Source organism: Vigna unguiculata, unplaced genomic scaffold (genome assembly GCF_037176805.1).
Source record: "Vigna unguiculata cultivar grain cowpea cultivar isolate G323 ecotype 2 unplaced genomic scaffold, ASM3717680v1 ptg000486l, whole genome shotgun sequence".
Classification (NCBI taxonomy): domain Eukaryota; kingdom Viridiplantae; phylum Streptophyta; class Magnoliopsida; order Fabales; family Fabaceae; genus Vigna; species Vigna unguiculata.
In genome coordinates this window covers 1-25,000 of record NW_028197121.1, presented here as the reverse complement: position 1 = coordinate 25,000, position 25,000 = coordinate 1, and the positions used below count along the sequence as shown (strand labels likewise).

The 25,000-nt window shown below is 33.4% G+C and overlaps 3 non-coding genes across 3 annotated transcripts; 2 read left to right on the top strand and 1 right to left on the bottom strand.

Moving 5' to 3' along the window:
- The first annotated feature begins 8,855 nt into the window (after positions 1-8,855).
- TRNAS-GGA (transfer RNA serine (anticodon GGA)) lies at positions 8,856-8,943 on the top strand. The gene has a single exon. It is a non-coding gene; the product is annotated as a tRNA-Ser (tRNA).
- Positions 8,944-10,048: 1,105 nt separating this feature from the next.
- TRNAT-UGU (transfer RNA threonine (anticodon UGU)) lies at positions 10,049-10,121 on the bottom strand. Its single transcript has one exon. It is a non-coding gene; the product is annotated as a tRNA-Thr (tRNA).
- Positions 10,122-11,956: 1,835 nt separating this feature from the next.
- Positions 11,957-12,029, top strand: TRNAF-GAA (transfer RNA phenylalanine (anticodon GAA)). The gene has a single exon. It is a non-coding gene; the product is annotated as a tRNA-Phe (tRNA).
- Positions 12,030-25,000: the final 12,971 nt, after the last annotated feature.

The window sequence follows — 25,000 nt, the reverse complement described above, 5'->3', positions numbered from 1 at the left end:
AAAACTATAACACATTACATTCTAAGGGGGAGTAAACTTCTTCTATTGGAAAAATCTTATATCTTATACTTATATGGTGGTACATTGTGAAACTAAAAGAAATAAAATAGAAAAAATGAACTATAAAAATTTGAATTTCATTTGAATATTCTATTCATATTAATATGATATGAATAGAATATTCAAATGAAATACTATAAATCTATTTATACGTCGTCTAGTATTTAATAATATAGAATATCTATCTGTATCTCTATATAGATAAATATAATTTTTTATTAATAGGAACTTACTTTTTTAAGAAAAAAGTAAATCAAAATATTCGATAGAATGATAATTTCAATTCAATTATATAGATATATAGAAAAAAACCATATATAATAATAGAAATGTAATAATAGAAATGGGAATTCTTGATAAAAATGAATAGTAATAGAAAATATTTTATTTGGGAGACAATATCTATTATCTAAATTTCTTTTTCATTATCCCTATATCCCTATATAGAATATCAGGCCCATCTCTGTATAAATAGAATCGCATATCAAGTACAATGAAAACGCGGATATAGTCGAATGGTAAAATTTCTCTTTGCCAAGGAGAAGACGCGGGTTCGATTCCCGCTATCCGCCCTATGTATTTAATAGTCATAGTATGAAAAATGCCATAGAATTTACTGCGTATAATGCCCTTCTTCTTGAAACCTTGTTTTTTTATCAAATTCAAAAAGTTGCGGAGACGGGATTTGAACCCGTAACCTCAAGGTTATGAGCCTTGCGAGCTACCAAGTTGCTCTACTCCGCGATAAAGAAAAGAATTGATAACTAATGAACAAAAACAAAGATGGAATGCGTCCCTTTACCATATCTATATAAATAGAATAAACCATTTATACATAACGGTAAAGGGACCCTCCTATGATCGCTGATAATAAAATGAAAAAAATGAAGATAATTGGAAATCCTTACCAACTGGATCTTGTTGCACCCGGCAAGAAACATGCATGAACCATTTCCCGAAGTATGTGTCCAGATAATCCAAAGTCTCGATAATTAGCTCTCGGTCTTCCGGTCGAAAAACAACGTCGATGAAGACGTATAGGTGCACTATTACGCGGTAGTGATTCTAATTTTCCATGAATTTCCCATTTCTCACTTAACGACGGAACTTTGCTTATTTCTTTTTTTGAGGATCGGCGAATCAAATGATATTTCTGTTCCAATTTTTGTCTCTTCTTTTCCCTCTGAATAACACTTTTCCTTGCCATAATGGTTAATTTGCTATTAGCATCAATGATAGAAGTCGGATCCTAGATGTATAAGTGGCTTCTCTTCCCTATAGAAGGAAATGAGATTCTTGCCAGATATATATAATAAAGAATTCAATTAACCGAATTTGCCCGATGTAGAGGCAATTAAGAAGGCTGCATAAGTAAATATATAACCTACGGAAAAGTGGGCTAGTCCAACCAATCTTGCTTGCACAATGGAAAGAGCCACTGGTTTATCTCTCCATCGAATCAAATTAGCCAAAGGTGTACGTTCATGAGCCCATGCCAAAGTTTCAATCAATTCCTGCCAATATCCGCGCCAAGAAATTAAGAACATAAATCCAGTAGCCCAAACAAGATGTCCAAACAAGAACATCCATGCCCAGACTGATAAACTATTCATACCAAAAGGGTTATATCCATTGATAAGTTGTGAAGAGTTCAACCATAGATAATCTCTTAACCATCCCATCAAATAGGTAGAAGATTCATTAAACTGTGAAATATTACCCTGCCATAGTGTAATGTGTTTCCAATGCCAATAAAAAGTAACCCATCCAATGGTATTTAACATCCAGAAAACTGCCAAATAAAATGCGTCCCAAGCGGAAATATCACAAGTTCCGCCTCGTCCCGGGCCATCACAAGGAAAACTATAACCAAAATCTTTTTTATCAGGCATTAACTTAGAACCACGCGCATCCAAAGCACCTTTTACTAAAATCAAAGTAGTTGTATGTAAACCAAGAGCAATAGCATGATGAACCAAGAAGTCTCCAGGCCCTATTGTTAAGAATAGAGAATTACTATTCTCATTTACAGCGTTTAACCAACCAGGCAACCATATGCTTCGTCCCGCATTGAACGCCGGACTGTTCGTTGAAGATAAAAGTATATCGAACCCATAGGAAGTTTTACCATGAGCAGATTGTATCCATTGGGCAAATATAGGTTCAATCAAAATTTGTTTCTCCGGAGTACCAAAAGCAAGCATGACATCGTTATGGACATAAAGTCCCAGAGTATGGAACCCCAGAAAGAGGCTAGCCCAACTTAAGTGGGATATGATAGCTTCTTTATGGTCTAACATTCTTGCCAAGACATTATCTTGATTCTGCTCTGGATTATAATCTCTAATAAAAAAGATAGCTCCATGAGCAAAAGCCCCTGTCATAATGAAGCCTGCTATATATTGATGATGAGTATATAAGGCAGCTTGAGTAGTAAAGTCTTGCGCTATAAACGCATAAGCAGGTAAAGAGTACATGTGTTGTGCTACCAAGGAAGTAATAACCCCTAAAGAGGCTAGAGCAAGACCTAATTGAAAATGAATTGAATTATTGATTGTATCATAAAGACCCTTATGCCCACGCCCCAATCTACCCCCCGGAGGAGTATGTGCTTCTAAAAGATCTTTAATACTGTGACCAATCCCGAAATTAGTTCTATACATATGGCCAGCAACTAGAAAAATAAACGCAATAGCCAAATGATGGTGTGCAATATCAGTTAACCATAAACTTTGAGTTTGCGGATGAAATCCTCCGAGAAGTGTTAGAATAGCAGTTCCTGCTCCTTGAGGGGTACCAAATATATGATTATTGGAATCTGGGTTTTGAGCATAAAGATTCCACTGACCTGTAAAAAATGGACCTAATCCCTCGGGGTGCGGCAAGATATCTAATAAATTGTTCCATCGAACGGATTCCCCCCTGGACCCCGGAATAGCAACATGAACTAAATGCCCTGTCCAAGCCAAGGAACTTACTCCGAATAGTCCTGACAAATGATGATTGAGGCGGGATTCGGCATTTTTAAACCACGAAACACTCGGTTTCCATTTTGGTTGTAGGTGTAACCAACCTGCTATTAAAGATATAATAGAAAGTATTAATAGAAAAATAGCTCCAGTATAAAGATCCCCATTAGTACGTAAACCGATTGTATACCACCACTGATAAACACCAGAATAGGCTATATTAACAGGACCTAGAGCACCCCCTCGAGTAAAAGCTTCTACAGCTGGTTGACCAAAATGAGGATCCCAAATTGCATGAGCAATAGGTCTTACATGTAAAGGATCCTGTACCCATGTCTCAAAATTACCTTGCCAAGCTACATGAAAGAGATTCCCGGAAGTCCACAGAAAAATGATTGCTAATTGCCCGAAATGAGAAGCAAAAATATTCTGATAAAGACGTTCCTCAGTAATATCATCATGACTTTCGAAGTCATGTGCGGTAGCAATACCAAACCAAATACGACGAGTAGTGGGGTCTTGAGCTAAGCCTTGACTAAAGCTTGGAAATCTTAATGCCATAATGATTTTCAAATCCTCCTAGCTATTATCCTACTGCAATAATTCTTGCTAAGAAGAATGCCCATGTTGTGGCAATTCCACCTAGAAGGTAATGTGTTACTCCTACAGCACGTCCTTGTACAATGCTCAAGGCTCTGGGCTGAGTAGCAGGAGCAACTTTTAATTTATTATGAGCCCAAACAATGGATTCAATAAGTTCTTGCCAATAACCACGCCCGCTGAATAGAAACATTAAACTAAAAGCCCATACAAAATGTGCACCCAAGAAAAAAAGACCATATGCAGATAATGAAGAACCATAAGACTGAATTACCTGGGATGCCTGCGCCCATAAGAAATCACGAAGCCACCCATTAATGGTAATGGAACTCTGCGCAAAATTTCCTCCTGTGATATGAGTTACTATCCCTTGATCACTTATACTACCCCAAACATCTGACTGCATTTTCCAACTGAAATGGAATATAACTACGGAAATTGAATTGTACATCCAAAATAGTCCTAAGAAGACATGATCCCAAGCGGATACTTGGCATGTCCCCCCTCTTCCAGGTCCATCACAAGGGAAACGAAAACCTAGATTTGCTTTATCCGGTATCAATCGTGAACTACGAGCAAATAGAACACCCTTTAAGAGTATCAATACTGTTACATGAATTGTAAATGCATGAATATGATGGACCAAAAAATCCGCAGTTCCTAAAGGAATAGGTAACAAAGCAACTTTACCGCCCACTGCTACTAAATTTTCACCTCCCCAAGTCAAACTGGTACTTGTTGCTGCACCTGGGGCTGTTGTGCCAGGTGCTAAAGCGTGGGTATTTTGTATCCATTGAGCAAAGATCGGCTGTAATTGTATAGCAGTATCTGAAAACATATCTTGAGGGCGCCCTAATGCGCTCATGGTATCATTATGAATATACAAACCAAAACTGTGAAAACCTAAAAAGATACATACCCAGTTAAGATGTGATATGATTGAATCACGATGTCTAAGGACACGATCTAATAGATCGTTGTATCGAATAGTCGGATCATAATCTCTTACCATAAAAATCGCTGCATGCGCAGCAGCACCGACTATGAGAAATCCACCAATCCACATGTGATGTGTAAACAATGACAGTTGTGTACCATAGTCAGTAGCTAGGTATGGATAAGGAGGCATAGAATACATATGGTGAGCTACAACAATGGTCAAAGAGCCTAACATAGCTAGATTAATAGATAATTGAGCATGCCATGACGTTGTTAGAATCTCATATATACCTTTATGACCCTGGCCTGTAAATGGACCTTTATGTGCCTCTAAAATGTCTTTTATATTGTGACCAATACCCCAGTTGGTCCTATACATGTGACCCGCTATCAAGAAAAGAATTGCAATAGCTAAATGATGGTGTATAATATCGGTCAGCCATAAACCTCCAGTTACTGGATCTAATCCTCCACGAAAAGTAAGAAATTCTCCGTATTTTGACCAATTCAAGGTAAAAAATGGGGTTGCTCCCTCGGAAAAACTCGGATAAAGTTGAGCCAAAAGATCCCGATTTAGGATAAATTCATGAGGAAGTGGTATCTCTTTGGGATCTACTGCAGCATTTAGAAATTGGTTAATCGGTAAAGATACATGTATTTGATGTCCTGCCCAAGAAAGAGACCCCAACCCTAGGAGCCCTGTCAAATGGTGATTCAACATAGATTCTACATCTTGGAACCAAGCCAATTTTGGAGCAGCTTTGTGATAATGAAACCAACCAGCAAAAAGCATTAAGGCTGCAAAGACCAATGCACCAATTGCAGTACAATAGAGTTGTAATTCATTAGTTATTCCAGATGCTCTCCAAATCTGAAAAAAACCAGAGGTTATTTGTATTCCTCGGAACCCCCCCCCTACATCACCATTCAATATTTCTTGACCCACTATTGGCCAAACCACCTGAGCACTAGGCCTAATGTGAGTAGGATCACTTAACCATGCCTCATAATTGGAAAAACGAGCACCATGAAAATACATGCCACTCAGCCAAAGAAAGATGATAGAGAGTTGGCCAAAATGCGCACTAAAAACTTTTCGGGAAATCTCCTCTAAATCATTAGTATGGCTATCAAAATCATGAGCGTCAGCATGTAGGTTCCAGATCCAAGTAGTAGTATCTGGTCCCTTAGCTATTGTTCTTGAGAAATGACCAGGTTTTGCCCATTCCTCAAAAGAAGTTTTTATAGGATCCCTATCTACCAAAATTTTAACTTCTGGTTCCGGTGAACGAATAATCATTGAGTCCTCCTCTTTCCAGACAACACATACAAAGAGACCTGCCAACATAAAACAGAATTAGTGAACTTATTAGAGATGTTTCTATTGAGTTTTGTTCTCTCCTATCTCTCATGTATTGGATATCTTAGTAAATTTCATTTCTTTAGTTTTTCACTAGAACAATTATGATCTCGAAGTCAATTCGGGGCAAGTGTTCGAATCTATTATGACATAAGAGTGAGGCGCTCAACGGACCTATTTTAATCTTCTAAGACCTTTTTGGGAACTCTGAATGGAAGTTCAATAATTTTTCGTGCAGCCTAATCAAATGTATTCAGATTTTATTCTAATTCTATTCCTTAGATTTTATTTTTTTTTTTAGATAAAGTATAAGTATGTACTCTATTTCAAATTGAGCAGGCATTAGCATTCATTATTAGGCAATATACCTATATTTTATTTCTTTTTTTGAAGGTCTCTTTTCTTAATTTGATTGAATATTAGTTTAAATAACAGAAAAAAGGAGAAAATTATCTACTGTATCCACATCTCGTTTATTTCTATGAAATACTAGACAAAATCGAACAAAATTAGAAGGGATATATTTAAATTATGTGATTGGTCGTTCCTATAGAAATGATTTTTGAATTTGATAGGGACAAGAAACAAGAATTTATAACAATATATATTTATCTATCTATATCTTTATATAGATAGATAAATATATAAGAAAAAAAAGAAACAGAGTGTTCTTATTCAAAACGCCCTGTGATCTTCAACCAATTCTGTGCTGCAATATAATTACCGGGGGTGAGAGCTATAGCTTGTTTCCAATATTCAGCGGCTTGATTAAACCAAGACTCCGCAACTTCTGAGTCTCCCTGCCGAATGGCCTGTTCTCCTCGGTCGAAATAGGTGAGTCAATTCCTTTCCTTAGAACCGTACTTGAGAATTTCCTGACTCATACGGCTCAGTAGTCAATTCTTTTTTTGTTCTATTATCTTGAAGTTAACTAAAAGAAAAAAAGAAATTATTAATATGAGTTTCAAACTTTCATTTTTACTAATAAATAAAGAATTTCAAAGAATTTCATCTTTTTTTTTAGTTTTATCTTTTCTCCTACCTTCAGAAAAGGGAATCAAGCATTGGCATTAACGCCCTAATTCTAATTTTCTGAAAGGTAACTATCTCGATTTTATATATCATATACAAAAATATATGATAGATTCATTTCTATAGAATCTTGGTAAAAGTTTTTTCTTTCTTATCTTATAAGTTCTTATAAGTAAAGAGAAAATACTTTCTATCTTTGGGATTTGATACTACACCGCTGCTCAAAATACCAGGGGATCCTTTTTATTACATAAGTGGATTCCTGACTTCTTTATTTATCATGAGATAAGGAAGCAGTTTTTATTATATCGATTGAAAACCGTGTTAATTGATCCTTACGATGCTTCCTTTATCAATTAGATCTTTTATCCATAGAAAAAGAGGGTATCTAGACATATCGATTTCTTCATATTTTTACTTCTATGAAGTTTCTTTGCTACAGCTGATAAAAATCGTTGTTTTGAACGATATATATATGTAGAAAGCCTTTCTTATTTATAATTATTTATATTTCTATATTTCTTATATTAAAATTTGTGGATTTGCTTGTTCTTTTCTTTTTTCTTTCTATAGTGGAGATAGTCGCACGTAATGACAGATCACGGCCATATTATTAAAAGCTTGGGGTAAAAATGGGTTTCGTTCGAGCGCCCGAAAATAATATTCCAAAGCTTTAGTATGTTCTCCGTTACTTGTGTGAATAAGGCCTATGTTATAAAGTATATAACTTCGATCATAGGGATCAATTTCCAGTCGCATAGCCTCATAATAATTCTGTAAAGCTTCTGCATAATTTCCTTCAGATTGAGCTGACATCCGTTACGGTCGTCATTCGGTTCAAAGAATCTCCGCTCCAGAACTGTACGTGAGATTTTCATCTCATACGGCTCCCCCCTTATGTGTGTAATGAGAAAAATCCATCAAATCAAAAAATATTCCAGTATTCTCATTCTCAACTGAACAGAGCTAGTGTTTTTACAATAAATCTCTAGCCAACCTTCCTGTCAAAAATTATTTCTTAACATTAAGTATGTAGGTACTTGATAAAAAAAAATAAGAACTTCAACAATTTCTTTGTCCTCTACGCTGCTTAATTTCCTGGAATTAGTCACCTCAATAATCTTCGATGGTTCTATGGGTATCCAAAATATGAACGAGATGGATATTTATTGTCCCAACCATTCCTGTTAGTCCCAATCTCGATAAGCCATGGATATAGATAGATACAAAGTTTTCGTGTCCTTGATTCCCAAGCGTAGTGCTTCTTTCCCAATGTTGCCTATCAGTACTAGTAATTTGGGGTTGACCTAACCCCATAAGTATAGGTATAACCTTTCGCTTAATACTAGAAACCTAAAATTCAAGCATATAAGGCTTCATTAATCGAGGATACACGACAGAAGGAATTAATCCTTTTATTTACAAATTTCACCTTCAACACGCGTGGGGTTTTTCCATTCCATTTTTTTTTGACCGAAATCGGTCAAAAAAAATGGAATCAAATCACACCATCTCTGTAATAAGTGAATGCCCTTTTTTCTCCTGAAGTTGTCGGAATTATTCGTAATAAGATATTGGCTACAATTGAAAAGGTCTTATCTATAAAATTTTCATTTATCCGAGATCTAGGCATAGGTAGAAATCCATTCTATAATTTAATTAATCATGGTGTGAGAAATCAATCCCACAAATAAAGGAATTGTATAATTATAATACAGTGCGAAATAACGTAAAAATGAACTCATCAATCAAATTTGTTTATCCTAAGACCTTGTAGGAGGTTTTTTTTTAATTTTACTTTGTATTTTTATAGTTTGAATAGGTTTTATGCATTTATGAAAAATAGGATTGATTCACTATTCAACATTCAACCGGTTTCTGGGCATCATTATATAGGAGAGATGGCCGAGTGGTTCAAGGCGTAGCATTGGAACTGCTATGTAGGCTTTTTGTTTACCGGGGGTTCGAATCCCTCTCTTTCCGAATCTTTACCAAATTCATCAATATTACTCATCCCAATGCATACCATTATTTCATATTTCAAATTTGTTTGTTGATATGGACAACTTTATATTCCTCATTTTTCGGTAATACAAAAAATAGTGGATAACGGGTGGGCAAGGAATAAAAATTTTCGCATATCCATGTCTATGATATATGAATAGCAGAAAATCCTTGTAAAAAAAACTCTTGTTATTTTAGTTAAGTTTAAGTTTGACGAGAATAATATTCTACAACCAGTAATTCATTTATTTTCAAACCAACCCATTTATTATCTATTATTTGATTAATTAAACCTTTATATTGGAAAGGGTGAACAGTCAAATGATTTGGCAATTTCTCATGGGGGGCTGAATCAAAATAATTTTGAATAAGAGTTTTAGATTTTTGTTCATCCTTTGCTGTAATAATATCTTGAGGTTTACAACGATAACTTGGTATATCCACTATACGACCATTAACTAAAACATGTCTATGGTTTATAAATTGGCGGGCTTGAGGAATAGTCGCAGCCATACCCAATCGAAAAAGTATGTTATCCAAGCGCATTTCAAGTAGTTGTAATAAAACCTGACCAGTTGATCCTTTAGCTTTTCCGGAGATACGAACGTATTTAAGCAATTGTCGTTCTGTAAGACCATAATGAAAACGCAATTTTTGTTTTTCTTCTAAACGAATACGATATTGAGATTTTTTACTGAAGCGCAATTGATTTCGAAATTCGTTTTTGACTGTTGGCCTTTTACTAGTAAGTCCTGGTAAATATCCTAGACGACGTATTTTTTTGAAACGAGGTCCTCTGTAACGTGACATAAAAACTCCTTTTTTAAAATGAAAAATCTTATAAATCGAAATGAAAACTAAACGAAATGAAAAATATTATAGAATTCTAAATGAAGCGAAATCTACTAAAGTTTTATAGTACAAAGAAGAATTAGATGAATTTTATCAATATCCGAATTTATTGTATATAAAAGAATACAAAAAAGTAGGTTAATTTCTTGATTTCTTCCGCAGAGATCGAACTCTCCCAATTTTTTATTTCTAAAAAAGATATTATCAATTATGTAAAAAACAAATAGAGAAAAGCCGGTTATCGGATTCGAACCGATGACCATCGCATTACAAATGCGATGCTCTAACCTCTGAGCTAAACCGGCTAATGTAAACGAAATATACATATGCAGAAGAATTGAATGGGATCTTAGTTATCAATTTTTAGTTATTTATAACAAAATTCAAATTAATACAAACATCAAAAATAGAGAAAGAAAATATAGAAAATCAAACCCAATTTTTATTATTTCTATTATTTATTTTATCTGATAACATAAAGTGCAAGATAATAATTAATATTATATTAATATAATTTATTTAATATAATTTATTTCGATCTACTATTCTAGATATATATTATTAAATTGATTTCTTTCAAAAAGATTATTTATTAGTACTTAAAGTAAATTTGAATAAATATAAATTTTAGTAAATATTTATTAAGGAATTCCATATTTCTAAGTAAATGTCTAATTCTATATTATATTCAATTAAAAGAATGGTTTTTTTTAGCCACTAGATTCGTTTTAGTTATAAAATTGTATATGAATAAATGGATTGTTTATTTTCTTTTTTTTTTTAAGCAAAAACAAAAAAAAAAAAAGAATCGACCATTCGAGTATTCTAAATTGTATGAAAAAAGAAGATAAGTAGGTACATAGAAGATAAGTAGATATGTGGTCTATATCTGTGTATATTGAATTGTTAATATATAGATATTAGAATTAGTTCTGATTCAAACAAATAAAGGTATCCAATATAGATGAAATAAAATCTATAAAATTGGAGAAAGGGGTTTTTAATATTTAATAAAATAATATGTATTTAATGAATTCAAAAGTTCCCGCATAATTCTCATAATAGAAATGAAAAAAAAAGCATTCTATTATAATCAGATTCAAATAAAAAAAAAGATGGGGATATGGCGAAATTGGTAGACGCTACGGACTTAATTGGATTGAGTTTTGGTATGGAAACTTACCAAGTAATAATTTTCAAATTCAGAGAAACCCTGGAATTCACAATGGGCAATCCTGAGCCAAATCCTGTTTTCTGAAAACAAATAAAAATTCAGAAAGTGATAATAAAAAAGGGATAGGTGCAGAGACTCTATGGAAGCTGTTCTAACAAACGAAATTGACGACTTTTTTTATTGCATTAGTAAAAGAATCCTTTCACCAAAATTACAGGAATGGATCAAAGATAAACATTTAGAAACATATATATATACTGAAATACTCTTTCAATTTGTTACTTTTTATTTTATTATTGAAGATCTATTTGTGATAAAAATATTCACAAATGAAAAATGTGAATCAAATCAATTCGAAGTTGAAGAAAAGATGGAATATTTATTGATGAAATTATTCACTTCATCATAATCGGCTAAAACCCTTGAAGAACTGATAAATCAGATGAGAATAAAGATAGAGTCCTATTCTACATGTCAATACCGACAACAATGAAATTGAAAGTAAGAGGAAAATCCGTCGACTTAAGAAATCATGAGGGTTCAAGTCCCTCTATCCCCAAAAATACTTTTTCATTTTCTAATTTTTTTCCTATATCCTCTCTATCTTGAAGTCCTTATTTATGTGTTTTATTCGATTTATTATTTCCCAACGAAATTGGAATTTTTATTTTCATCAATTTCCTATCTATCATAATTTTCTTATCTATCATAATGACAAGGGACGAGTTTTGGAATAGATATAAATATATATGTGAAACACATAGAATTTTTTTTAATCAGAAATGTATAAATTAATATCTTATTTTTTAGCAAGGAATTTTCATATGCGTAATTAACGATTAACAATAAAAAATAATTATTACTGCGGAAACTCACTTACAAACTTTTTTTTTACTTAGTTGATATAGATTCATTAACATAGATTTTAAAAATCTTTTAAAATCAAAGTATTAAGCTTCAAGAATGGTCGGGATAGCTCAGTTGGTAGAGCAGAGGACTGAAAATCCTCGTGTCACCAGTTCAAATCTGGTTCCTGACACAAGATTCATTTGTATGAGTATCTATCCCCCATATTCATTTTAATGAATATGGGGGATAGATACTCATACAAATTTGTGTTCTTCTAGATTCTGATACATAACATATTTCTTTGATCTATTTAGGTATCTGTAGATATACTTTTCCTAGATGATTAAAGAATAGATGCAATTTTTTATTAGGTATATTCGCTTATCTATAGTATCTATATATATATAGATATAGATATATAGATAATGAATTCTTTATCTATTTTTTTCCTTTTTTTTCTGCGATACAAAAAAAGGTTTCTATTTCCATAATATTCGAGTGGTTTAATTAGTTGGTTAAAAGACCTAAAAGTCGAAGTTCTGGGGTGGAGTGAGAATATTAAGAATTCATCTGAGAAGGATTACCAAAATAGAATCGAGCCCTTTTCTTTGTGTTTTTTTTTTCGTGGCCGTATAATTGATGGTGATGTGCACGTTATATAGTTTATTATAAAGATAAAGAATTAGTTTATTATAAAGATAAAGAATTTTTGCAGTTCATCCTATTTCTTTTATTGGCTTGGCTGATAAGAACTCAGTATTGTTTTTGTTTTAGAATCTTAAGAAACTCCTATCCATCCTATTTTAAACCCTATAATTATTCATTCTATTATTTCTGAATTTTGTGATTTCTCACATAATAATATCTGAATGCAACTTCCATTACTCTGCCTGATTTAATGTCAATCAATTATTTTGTCTGATCTATAACAGAATGTACTTATATTCTTTGACTGGGGTTGCAGAAGTTTGGATTAGTTTATTATTTTTATCATTTAGTGAGCATCTTGTATTTCATAAAAATTTGGAGCAATATAATCTTTACGCAAAGGCCATCCTATCCAATTTTCGGGCATTAAAATACGTCTTAGACGCGGATGACTATCATAAGAGATTCCCAACATATCATAAGATTCCTTTTCTTGAAAATCCGCACTTTTCCAAACCCAAAAAATCGAAGGAATTCTGGGATTTTTTCTTGATACAAATATTTTTATGCATACCTCTTCGGGTTGATTTATACCATACTCTATTCTTGTAAAATGATATACACTAGCTAAGAGTCCTCCGGGTGCTACATCATAGGCACATTGAGAACGTAGATAATTGTAACCATATACATATAAAATGACAGCAATGGAATGCCAATCCTCGGGCTTTATTTGTAAAGTCTCTATTCCTAGGTAATCGAAACCCAAGGATCTATGAATTAGTCCATGTTTGACTAGCCAAGAAGACAAACGACCTTGCATTTTTTGCTTCTCCTAAATTTTTTTTATGAGTTTGGTATTAGTATTTTCTATTACGATGAAATTTTTAAAATACGATGAAATTTTTAAAAAAGGAATTGCTTTTTATTATTGTACTTTAAAAAAATGTGTCAGACGATATCTCTGAAGTAGATGGCGGTTGATAGAAAAATTCTTGACCATAATTGTCAGTATAAGTACTGTATCCAACATGAAACTTATGGTTGGTAGTAAAACATCTATTCTCTCGTTGAAAACTCATTGGATCTTCATATATTTCTCGAGATATTTTCTTACGAAGTTTTGTTATAGCATCTATAATGGCCTCCGGTTTAGGTGGACAGCCCGGCAAATATACATCTACAGGAATTAGCTTATCTACGCCTCGAACAGTACTATAAGAATCGGTACTAAACATCCCCCCCGTAATTGTACAGGCTCCCATAGCAATAACATATTTAGGTTCGGGCATTTGTTCATATAATCGAACTAAAGAAGGGGCCATTTTCATAGTTACAGTGCCCGCTGTTAAAATTAGGTCCGCCTGCCTAGGACTCGATCGTGGTACTAGTCCATAACGATCAAAATCGAATCGTGATCCTATTAATGAAGCAAATTCAATGAAGCAACAACTCGTACCATAAAGAAGCGGCCATAAACTGGATAATCTTGACCAATTTGAAAAATCATTTAATGTCGTTGAAATAACTGAATTTTGGGTTGTTTGATCAAGTAAGGGAAACTCAATGGAATTCATAATTGTCTCAATATTTTTTTTTCTAATTGTCTAAATAGTCAAGAATTAAGACCATTCTAATGCCCCCTTTCGCCATGCATAAACTGAACCAACAATTAGGATAAGCACGAATAAGAAAGCTTCTAAAAATACGGATACCCCTAATACATCGAAACTCATTGCCCATGGATAAAGAAAAACCGTTTCAACATCAAAAACAACAAAAATGAGAGCAAACATATAATAACGGATTCGAAATTGTAACCAAGCATCGCCTATTGGTTCTATTCCGGATTCATAACTAGAAAGTTTTTCCGGTCCCTTGCTAATGGGGGCTAAAATTCCAGAAATTAGAAATGCCAAAATAGGAATCAAACTTGATATTATTAGAAATGCCCAAAAAATATCATATTCGTAAAGAAGAAACATAAAAGTACTCCTCTGAATGTAGAAAATATACCAAATTCATTTTCATTTTTAGTCTAAAGTCTCCATTTTTTTAGACTAGCTGAATATACTAATATTAATATTATTCTATCGAATATGAATATGTTCGAATAGAAAGTTACAAATTGTTTTTTTTTTAGTAATAGTCTTAGTAATGAGATCTATTCGATCCAAAATAGTATTAATATTATTAGTATCTGTAGGAATATTAGGGCTATACGGACTCGAACCGTAGACCTTCTCGGTAAAACAGATCAAACTAATTATTATCTAAATGATTTAAATTGTTTTCAAAACCCAACATGCATTTTTTTTTGCATTGAGCTTTTTCATTAACTGATAAAAATATTAGTTAGTCCACCATCTTTTTTTTTTTTTACAGTAAAGAATAAAGAGATGATTCCCTATGCTCTTCTTTTTTATTTGTATAACAATCAAAGAGCACTACCAAAGTGTTTCAAAGAAGGATTATCTTGACGTAGGTCTGCTTCTGGCCTAGATCAACTTAAGTTAAATGGACTCTTTATCCACCTACTAAAATTAAAATAGAAGATAAGAAATGACACTTCATACACCTTAAAGTTCATAAAATAGGAAGAAAAGATAATCTTTTTTAGGTCCCTATACCCTTTATGTTTAGCATTGACGAGAAATGGGTATTCACCTTATCAATATCTCAAATCAATTATGGATTCGATTTTATGGCTAAACCCTTTGTCAGGCTAGTGTTCTCTTGTTTTGTTCCTTAAAATGGAGTAAGACACCGATTTCTTACTATAAGATAAACTTTTTTAATTACAAGATGAACTCCTCTGAAAAAAAGCATTGGCGCTCGTGTAAACGAGGTGCTCTACCTAACTGAGCTACAGCCCTTGTGTTTTTGATACATATTTTATCATAGTATGAAGATAATTGCTTGTCAAGATGAATATTACATGATCGAATCCCTTGAACGGGGGTTGGTATTGCTTATCAGTAATTTTACATTTATAATCAATTAATCTGATAGATGGGTACTCTTCTTTTTTTTTTTTTGAGGAGGAGTCCTAAATTACCTACTTAACTCAGTGGTTAGAGTATTGCTTTCATACGGCGGGAGTCATTGGTTCAAATCCAATAGTAGGTAAGGTATAGTTATAACTTATTAGATACCTTTGACTGTGGTATCTAATAAGCTTTTCTACTTACTTTTTTCTTCTGACTGTTTCTTTTTTCTTTTTATTGTTTTCGGATATTGGGACGCATCAATTTCAACTTGTTATGAAATAACATTGATAGCCTCTACTCGTGTTCTAGCTCGTCTAAGAGCTAGATTTGCCTCAATTGTTTGTCTCTTGCCTTCAGCCTTATTCAAATTAGTTTCTGCTATTTCAAGAGTTTGCTGTGCTTCTTGTGGATCAATGTCACTACCCTTTTCCGCATCATTTACTAAAACAGTTATCTCATTATTATTTATTCTAGCAAACCCCCCCATCAGAGCCATTGTTAACCATTGGTCTTTAAGACGTATTCTCAAAATACCTATATCGACAGCTGAGGCAATAGGCGCATGATTAGGTAATACTCCAATTTGTCCGCTATTAGTAGGTAAAATGATTTCCTTCACTTCTGAATCCCAAACAATTCGATTGGGGGTCAATACACAAAGATTTAAAGTCATTTCTTCAAATTGCTCTCCGTTTCTAAGTTCGTAGCCTTCGCAGTAGCTTCATCGATATTACCTACCAAATAAAAGGCTTGTTCAGGAAGACCGTCTAATTCTCCAGAAAGAATCAAATTAAACCCTCTAATTGTTTCTACTAGACCAACATATTTTCCAGCCGAACCGGTAAAAACTTCTGCTACGAAAAAAGGTTGTGATAAGAAACGCTCAATTTTTCGTGCTCTTGCTACGGTTAAGCGATCTTCTTCGGATAATTCGTCCAAGCCAAGGATAGCTATAATGTCTTGAAGTTCTTTGTAACGTTGTAAAGTTTGTTTAACTCGTTGCGCAGTCTCATAATGTTCTTCACCAACGATTCGAGGTTGGAGCATAGTTGAGGTTGAATCTAAAGGATCTACTGCTGGATAGATACCTTTGGCGGCTAATCCTCTTGATAGTACAGTAGTAGCATCTAAATGTGCAAATGTCGTAGCAGGAGCAGGGTCAGTTAAATCGTCGGCAGGTACATAAACTGCTTGAATAGAAGTTATGGACCCTTCTTTGGTAGAAGTGATTCTTTCTTGTAAAGAACCCATTTCAGTACTAAGAGTGGGTTGATAACCCACAGCAGAGGGCATTCGACCCAATAAGGCAGATACTTCAGATCCTGCTTGAACGAAGCGGAAGATATTGTCGATAAATAGAAGTACATCTTGCTCATTGACATCTCGAAAATATTCCGCCATAGTTAGGGCAGTTAAACCAACTCTCATACGAGCTCCGGGTGGTTCATTCATTTGACCATATACTAAAGCTACTTTGGATTCTGCAATATTTTGTTCATTAATTACTCCAGATTCTTTCATTTCCATATAAAGATCATTTCCCTCGCGAGTACGCTCACCTACTCCGCCAAATACAGATACACCTCCATGAGCTTTGGCAATGTTATTGATCAATTCCATAATAAGTACTGTTTTACCCACTCCAGCTCCACCGAAAAGTCCTATTTTTCCTCCACGACGATAAGGAGCTAAAAGATCTACTACTTTTATTCCTGTTTCAAAAATAGATAATTTTGTATCTAATTGTATAAAGGTAGGCGCAGATCTATGAATGGGAGATGTTGTACGAGTATCTACAGGACCTAAATTATCAATCGGCTCTCCAAGCACGTTGAAAATTCGTCCTAGAGTTGCTCCGCCTACTGGAACACTTAGGGGAGTTCCTGTGTCAATAACTTGCATTCCTCTCATTAGACCATCTGTAGCACTCATAGCTACAGCCCTAACTCGATTATTTCCTAATAATTGTTGTACTTCACAAGTCACATTAATTTGTTGACCAACAGTATCTCGACCCTTAACTACCAGAGCATTGTAAATATTAGGCATCTTCCCCGGGGGAAAGGCTACATCTAGTACCGGACCAATTATTTGGTCAATATGTCCCAGATTTTTTTTTTCAATCGAAGAAACTTCAGGACCGGAAGTAGGAGGATTTATTCGCATATCAAAAGCCAATTTTTTTTTCCGAAAAAGTTTTTAAATCAAAAAGAAATGTTCGATAAGAAAGCAAGTTGATCGGTTAATTCAAAAAGAAATAAGAAATGGGAGTTAGTACTCCATTTTTTTGGTACTATTCCATCAATCCTCTTTAACTGTTTACTTACTTATTCAAATTCAATTATTGAATTCTTAAGCTTACTGCAGTTATTTTGAAAATTTCAATTGGATAAAATCTTTCGAAAGTCTTTTCTTTTTTTCTATCATTCTAGAAAATATCATCTATATTCTGTATGGAATTCGAACCTGTACCTTAATTTAGAATTCATTTTTTTTATCATTGGCTTTCGTATTTCCTCAGTAGACAATTTTTTAGACTTACCCTCTGTTTCCCTATTTTTTGACCTCTTTTTTTATTTTCCGGGGAGAAAGCTGCCTATTTTTACATCTAGGATTTACATAGACAACATATATCACTGTCAAGATTAAGAATAAATTATTATTATTATTTAGATTAGATCTTTCGATTTCAAAATTAAAAAATAAGATCAAATTGAAAAAAAAAAAAGATTGGGTTGCGCCATACATAGAAAAGAGTATACAATAATGATGTATTTGACAAATCAAATACCATCGTTTAATTTAATAATAACATAACGAACCTTTGGGATTAATTGATAATAGTAGTTGATTTTTGTAAAAGATTTCATTAACTCCTAAGTCATATCGAGTAGACCTTATTGTTTCAAGAATTCTTAATTCAAGAGTTGTAGGGAGGGATTTATGTCACCACAAACAGAGACTAAAGCAAGTGTTGGGTTCAAAGCTGGTGTTAAAGATTATAAATTGAATTATTATACTCCTGAGTATGAAACCAAAGATACTGATATCTTGGCAGCATTTCGAGTAACTCCTCAACCTGGAGTTCCACCTGAAGAAGCAGGTGCTGCGGTAGCCGCCGAATCTTCTACTGGTACATGGACAACTGTGTGGACCGATGGGCTTACCAGTCTTGATCGTTACAAAGGACGATGCTATCACATCGAACCTGTTGCTGGGGAAGAAAATCAATATATTGCTTACGTAGCTTATCCTTTAGACCTTTTTGAAGAAGGTTCTGTTACTAACATGTTTACTTCTATTGTCGGTAATGTATTTGGGTTCAAGGCACTGCGTGCTCTACGTCTGGAGGATTTGCGAATCCCAACCGCTTATATTAAAACTTTCCAAGGTCCGCCTCACGGCATCCAAGTTGAGAGAGATAAATTGAACAAGTATGGTCGTCCCCTATTAGGATGTACTATTAAACCTAAATTGGGGTTATCCGCTAAGAATTATGGTAGAGCTGTTTATGAATGTCTTCGTGGGGGACTTGATTTTACCAAAGATGATGAAAATGTGAATTCCCAACCATTTATGCGTTGGAGAGACCGTTTCTTATTTTGTGCTGAAGCGATTTTTAAATCACAGGCTGAAACAGGTGAAATCAAAGGGCATTACTTGAATGCAACTGCGGGTACATGCGAAGAAATGATGAAAAGAGCTGTATTTGCCAGAGAATTAGGCGTTCCTATCGTAATGCATGATTATTTAACAGGGGGATTCACTGCAAATACTAGCTTGGCTCATTATTGCCGAGATAATGGTCTACTTCTTCATATACATCGTGCAATGCATGCAGTTATCGACAGACAAAAGAATCATGGTATGCACTTTCGTGTATTAGCTAAAGCATTACGTTTGTCTGGTGGAGATCATGTTCACTCCGGTACCGTAGTAGGTAAACTTGAAGGGGAAAGAGATATCACTTTAGGTTTTGTTGACTTACTGCGTGATGATTTTGTTGAAAAAGATCGAAGTCGTGGTATTTATTTCACTCAGGATTGGGTTTCTCTACCAGGTGTTCTGCCTGTTGCTTCGGGAGGTATTCACGTTTGGCATATGCCTGCTCTGACCGAAATCTTTGGAGATGATTCCGTACTTCAATTTGGCGGAGGAACTTTAGGACACCCTTGGGGAAATGCACCAGGTGCTGTAGCTAATCGAGTAGCTCTTGAAGCCTGTGTGAAGGCTCGAAATGAAGGACGTGATCTTGCTCGTGAAGGTAATGAAATTATCCGTGAGGCTAGCAAATGGAGTCCTGAATTAGCTGCTGCTTGCGAAGTATGGAAGGAGATCAAATTTGAATTCGAAGCAATGGATACTATTTGAATTCGAAGCAATGGATACTTTGGATTAATTGCAATTAAACTCGGCACAATCTTTTCCTAAAAGAAGGATTGAGCCGAATACAAAGATACTTAATTATTAAACAGATTTCTATCTTTCGTATTGGAATAGAAGCATAGTAAGTAGACGATATTTTACGAAAAAAGTGATTACAATTTATAAGGGAAACTGGCTATTGCCTTTTTCGATGTGAATTTCACATAATAGGGAAGTTGTTCCATTTCTATATGAAATTTGTATTTTCCTATTGATTTCTATATTTCTATAATTTTATACGTTTTTTTAGTTTAGAATATCATTTTAGAATAAAAAAAGATATATATATATTTAAATAATTTTTCTTATAAGTAATTCTAACATAATACTAATAATCGAATTAATAAGATTGAAAATCTTATTAATTCGATTGTATTTATTCGATTGTATTTTTTTTTCAATACTAATATTGACAACACTGTATCAAATAAATATAATCCGATCGTGAATAAATTGATCACCTTACTTACGTTAAATAGGCGTTATTACTTCATCAAATGGTAGGTTCATTGGTTTTCTTTCTGCGAGACAAACAAGAAAAACTTTGTTAATGAATAAGTAAGTGAATTGAAAGGTAAACACGAATATATATACGAAAATATTAGATCTATATATACCAATATATATATAGTCTTATATATATAATAATAATGGATAACTCTAACATAGTATTTCAAGAACATAGTATTTAAATAGGTGGTATATCTTTTTTTAGTTTTTTAGACAATTCAATTTTGTAATTTTATTTTTTTGATTGCGATTGGGTATAAATATCCACCTTATTTTTTAAATTGTAATGGGGTTGCTAACTCAATGGTAGAGTACTCGGCTTTTAAGAGCGACTCTATTTTTTACGCATTTCTATGAAGCAATGGGTTCGTCGATACTATCGGTAGAGCTTGTAAAACCACGACTGATCCAGAAAGGAATGACTGGAAAAAGTAGCATGTCGTATCAATGAAGAATTCTAAAAATATTTCATTCTTTTAGGATCCAGCTCAAATTTTTGTTTGAATTTTTGGCTCGTAACAAAAAAAATTCCGTTGGGTTTGATTAATAAAGGGATAGAACTTGGTGGTTCTAATTCTAATAGGGAAACAAAAAGCATCGAGCTTTCATTTATTTTTTATTTGGATCATTACCCCATCTAATTGTACGTTAAAAATAGGTTAGTGCTTGATGTGGGAAAAGCTTTTCTGGTGAATGGTTTATTTTTGTTATGAGTCCTAACTATATAGCTATTTTCCATTATCTTTTGGTATTTTGGGGTAGCGATAAATGTGTAAAAGAAAGAGTATATTGATAAAGATATTTTTTCCAAAATCAAAAGAGCGATTAGGTAAAAAAAAAATAAAGGATTCTTAATTAGCTCGTTATCCTAGAACAAAAATTAGGCAAAAAATCGATTAGAGAGAGTCCGTTAATGGGTTTTACTTCTCTAGGTATATATTTATACCTATAATTTTCTGTTTTGACCATATCGCACTATGTATCATTTGATAATCCAATGAATCTCTGATTCTTTGTTTGACCAAATAGACTTTTTTTTTTTTAATGGAGCAATATCAAGCATATTTAGAACTCCGTAGATCTCGATACCAGGACATCCTATACCCACTTTTTTTTCGGGAATCTATTTATGGACTAGCTTATGCTCATGAGTCCTTTTTTATAGAAAATGTCGATTATAACAATAAATTTAGTTTACTAATTGTAAAACGTTTAAGTACTCGAATGTATCAACAGACTCATTTCATTCTTTTTGTTAATGATTCTAAAAAAAATACTTTTGTGGGTTATAATTATCATTTTTTTTCTCAAATAATATTAGAAGGTTTTGGTATCGTCGTGGAGATTCTATTTTCTCTACAATTATTTAGCTCTTCCTTAAGGGGATTAGAAATCGTAAAATCTTATAAAAATTTTCAATCAATTCATTCGATCTTTCCCTTTTTCGAAGATCAACTGATATATTTAAATCATAAGTCAGATATACGAATACCCTATCCTATCCATCTGGAAATCTTGGTTCAAATCCTGCGATATTCGATAAAAGATGTCTCTTTCTTTCATTTAATAAGGTTGTTTTTTTATTACTATTATAATTGGAATAGTCTTTTTCCTCCAAAAAAATGGATTTTTACTTTTTTTTCAAAAAGGAATCGAAGAATTTTCTTGTTCCTATATAATTTATATGTATGGGAATATGAATCTATCTTTCTTTTTCTACGTAACAAATCCTCTCAGTTACAGTTAAAACATTTTCGCGTTTTTTTTGAGCGAATTTTTTTCTATGAAAAAATAAAACATCTTGTAGAAGTATCTACTAAGAATTGTTCATATACTTTCTTCTTCTTTAAGGATACTTTCATCCATTATGTTAGATATCAAGGAAAATCAATTCTGGTTTTAAAGAATACTCCTTTTTTGATAAATAAATGGAAATACTATTTTATATATTTATGGCAATGTCATTTTGATATTTGGGCTGGACTAGAAACGATCTATATAAACGAATTATCTCAGTATTCATTTCACTTTTTAGGCTATTTTTTAAGTATTCCACTAAATCTTTCAGTAGTACGAAGTCAAATGTTGCAAAATTCATTTCTTATTAAAATTGTTATAAAAAAACTTGATACAATAGTTCCCATTATTCCTCTAATGAGATCATTGGCTAAAACAAAATTTTGTAATGTAATGGGTCATCCTATTAGTAAGCCGGTTTGGGCCAATTTATCTGATTTTGATATTATTGACCGGTTTTTGCGCATATGCAGAAATTTTTCTCATTATTACAATGGATCTGCAAAAAAAAAGAGTTTCTATCAAATAAAATATATACTTCGGTTTTCTTGTATAAAAACTTTGGCTCGTAAGCATAAAAGTACTGTGCGCATTTATTTGAAAAAATTAAGTTCAGAAAAATTATTGCAAGAATTTTTTACAGAAGAAGATCTTTTTTCTTTGATTTTTCCAAGAACTTCTTTTACTTTGCGTAGGTTTTATAGAGGTCGTATTTGGTATTTGGATATTCTTTTAAGAAACGATTTCGTCAATTATTTATAATTGAAAATAGGTTATGTTATTTTTTAAATCGGTGTAAATTGATAAAACGAACTTCCTTCTTTTTATTCAATGAGGATAAAAAAATCATTTTTTTTAGTCTTCTATATCTATATATAGGATTTTGAAATGCTCATGTAGTCAGAGTCAAGATTCGGGGTTAATGAATTAAATATTATATTTCACTTTCTTAGAGTCTTTTGCTAGGCAAGTAATTAAGGTTTAGATGTATACATAGGGAAAGCCGTGTGCAATGAAAACTGCAAACACGGCTTGGGGAGGGATTTTTTCTTGTTTTATTCTATTGTTGAATTTTATTCAAGAATAAATTATCTACTTCATCCGACTAGTTCCGGGTTCAAGTCCCGGGCAACTCATTTTTGTAGATCGATGTTGTATTATATCTATATTTCTATTCTCTATTTCTATAAATAGAATGATATATAGAAAATAAACTTTTTTTATGAATCAATGAAATGGGATAAACAAGGTAAATTCGGATAAACCGAAATGAATAAGAACATACTAATGAATAAGAACATACTATGGATATTAGTATTGGTTGACACTGGTATATAAGTCATGTTATACTGTTGAATAACAAGTCCTCAAATTCTCGCATTATAGAGAATTTTTGTGCTTGGGAGTCCCTAATGATTAAATGAACCAAGATTTTACCATGACTGCAATTTTAGAGAGACGCGAGAGCGAAAGCCTATGGGGTCGCTTCTGTAATTGGATAACCAGCACCGAAAATCGTCTTTACATTGGATGGTTTGGTGTTTTGATGATTCCTACTTTATTGACTGCAACTTCTGTATTTATTATCGCTTTTATCGCTGCCCCTCCAGTAGATATTGATGGTATTCGTGAGCCTGTTTCTGGATCTCTACTTTATGGAAACAATATCATTTCTGGTGCGATTATTCCTACTTCTGCGGCTATAGGTTTGCATTTTTATCCGATCTGGGAAGCAGCTTCTGTTGATGAGTGGTTATACAACGGCGGTCCTTATGAACTAATTGTTCTACACTTCTTACTTGGTGTAGCTTGCTACATGGGTCGTGAGTGGGAACTTAGTTTTCGTCTGGGTATGCGTCCTTGGATTGCTGTTGCATATTCAGCTCCTGTTGCAGCCGCTACTGCTGTTTTCTTGATCTATCCTATTGGTCAAGGAAGCTTTTCGGATGGTATGCCTCTAGGAATTTCAGGTACTTTCAATTTTATGATTGTATTTCAGGCTGAGCATAATATTCTTATGCATCCATTTCACATGTTAGGTGTAGCTGGTGTATTCGGCGGCTCCCTATTCAGTGCTATGCATGGTTCCTTGGTAACTTCTAGTTTGATCAGGGAAACCACAGAAAATGAATCCGCTAATGAAGGTTACAGATTTGGTCAAGAGGAAGAAACTTATAATATTGTAGCTGCTCATGGTTATTTTGGCCGATTAATCTTCCAATATGCAAGTTTCAACAATTCTCGTTCTTTACATTTCTTCCTAGCTGCTTGGCCTGTAGTAGGTATTTGGTTTACCGCTTTAGGTATCAGCACTATGGCTTTCAACTTAAATGGTTTTAATTTCAACCAATCCGTAGTTGATAGTCAAGGTCGTGTAATAAATACCTGGGCTGATATTATTAACCGAGCTAACCTTGGTATGGAAGTAATGCATGAACGTAATGCTCATAATTTCCCTCTAGATCTAGCTGCGATGGAAGCTCCATCTGTTAATGGATAAAATTTTGATCTTAATTTAAAGTAGACGAGTTTTTGTTTAAAAATAAAGGAGCAATATCAACTTTGTTAATATTGCTCCTTTATATTGGATATTGGATTAGTAATCTTTTTTTTAGATTTCTATAGATTTATACATACGTTTTTGATTGATTTAATGATTCCTTATCTTTTTTTTTTTCCTTTGTTAGAAAAAAAAGGATAATGAAAAGGTAGAATTTGAGATATAGATCATTTTTACTATAAGGGCGGATGTAGCCAAGTGGATCAAGGCAGTGGATTGTGAATCCACCAT